The following is a 2,500-nucleotide window of genomic DNA, read 5'->3' on the forward strand; positions in this document are numbered from 1 at the left end:
CGCCATAGCCTGAAGACGGATCATGGTGCATGCGCTCCGCATTGTGTCCCTGGGACTAACTCGGCCTTGTTGTTGTGCAAGCAGAGCAGTTGGTGTCTTCATCAGCTGCGCCCCATACATAGTAATCCATTGGATTACAATCGGGAAACTAGGGGGCAGAAATTAAGGCTTTGTTCAAAGATGTGGGGCAACGTAATGTCACCCTCACGGAAGACCCACCCAGAGACCATCATAGTTTGGCGGGTACTTGGTTTTCATGATTTCCATGTCATGTCTTACAACCTTTGCAGTGGTCACAGAGCATTGAGCAGCAGTCCTGATCTCGGCATGTTGGTAACTGGTGCCAATCATCATGATACAGGTAACTCTTTTTCAGGCCTTCATATAAGCTAACGTTTTTTCAACTACAACTTTAATCTTCATGCTCTCCACCGCCGTTGACTGTTCAGTAATACATGCAGCTGTTCCTGAAAATAGGAGTCACAAAAAAATCGTCAATTTAACCTGAACATCCTGTATGTATGTATGTATGTATGTATGTGTGTGTGTTTGTGTGTGTGTGTGTGTGTGTGGTTTTGTGTCTGTCACCCTTCACCACTTGTCAACTAGCGTTGGCTCGTTTACGTCCCCGTAACTTAGCAGTTTGACAAATGAGTTCAATAGAATAAGTACCAGACTTCAAAAAAGTAAGTACTGGGTTCGATTTGTTCGCCTAAACCCTTCAAGACGGCGCCCTGGTATGACCGCAGTCACACATGCATAGATGCATACATATGTCTTTTATATTTTAGTTTTTATCTGTTTCAGCCATTTGACTGCGGCCATGCTGGGACACCGCTTTGAAGAATTTTTAGTCGAACAAATCGACCCCAGGACTTATTTTCTTTAAAGCCTAGTACTTATTTTATTGGTATCTTTTGCCGAACCGCTAGGTTACGACGACGTAAACATGCCAAAACCGGTTGTCATGTGGTGGTAGGAGACAAACACAGATACAAAAACACACAGGCACACTCAGACACACACACGCACATATACGCGACGGGCTCCTTTCAGTTTCCATCTACCAAATCCACTCACGAGGCTTTGGTCAGCCCGAAGCTATAGTAGAAGACACTTGCCTAAGATGCCACGAAGTGGAACTGAACCTGGAACCATGTGGTTGAGAATAAAGTTTCTTACCACGCAGTCACAAACACACTTACGTGGGTAGATACAATCAAAATGTAGAAAATAAATAACCTCCTACATGACTCGAACCCAGAATCTGTTGGTGACTGTGTAAAACAATTTAGCGAGTATATCAGTGCCATTTGTAACCAGCCAGTCACGTAGATCTCACGTAAACAGCAGAACGTATTTTCGGGTTGAAATGACAAGAAGTGAAGCCATAGAAACTCGGATTAAATAAATTATGATATTCAAACGTTGTGCAACTATTGTGTTAATTATCGAGACAGAACGAAATAGACATAGAGAGAGAGAAAAAGAGAGGGGAGAGAGAGAGAGAGAAGGGAGGAGAAAGAGGAGGATAGGGAGAGAGTGAAAGAGGTGGAAGTCGATATTGTGTGTATTTGCGTGCGCGTGTGGAAGTGTGTGTGCACGTGTGCGCGCGTATATGCGTTTGTGTGTCCTTGCACAATACACATAATATACCTCTATATATGTACACACACACATATATATATACACACACATACATATATATATACATACATATATGTATATATATGTATATGTATATATATATATATATATACATACACACATATGTACGCATACATATATATATATGCCTCTATATATATATATTATATACATATACACACAGCCACACACACACACACACACACACACACACACATATATATACACATATATACATATAGGCATAGATTTATACATATATAAGCATATATATGTGCGTATATAATAAACATATAAATATACGTGTAAAGAGAGGAGACAAAGATAGTGTGAAAGAAACTGAGATACACACACACACACTCACACACACACACACACACATATATATATATATAGAGAGAGAGAGAGAGAGAAAGAGAGAGAGAGAGAGAAAGAGATAGATAGATAGATAGATAGATAGATAGATAGATAGATAGATAGATAGATAGATAGATAGATAGATAGATAGATAGATAGATAGATAGATAGAGTGGTATGCAGGTAGGTAGATTGATTTCAATACGATAACCTTTGTCATAACCCAGACTAAACCTCCATATCACTACAAACCTGTGATTTAATGACACAGTGACGTTGCGTTGTGTTAAATTGCCAAATCGTTTGTATTTCCGCTTGGGTAAACCTGAATAGGTTTCTCTTTGATCTACCGATGTCCAAGAGAATCAATGCTTCTCAGCTTTCCTCAATCCAAACCTCTTCAAGTCCTGCAATTGTTTCGGTTGGATATTTATTGTAGAGATATGGTGATGGTAGGTATGTGGGTGGTGATGTGAATTGATGGTGAAGGAAGTAA

The sequence above is a fragment of the Octopus sinensis genome, linkage group LG24, assembly GCF_006345805.1.
Source record: "Octopus sinensis linkage group LG24, ASM634580v1, whole genome shotgun sequence".
NCBI classification, from domain to species: Eukaryota; Metazoa; Mollusca; class Cephalopoda; order Octopoda; family Octopodidae; genus Octopus; species Octopus sinensis.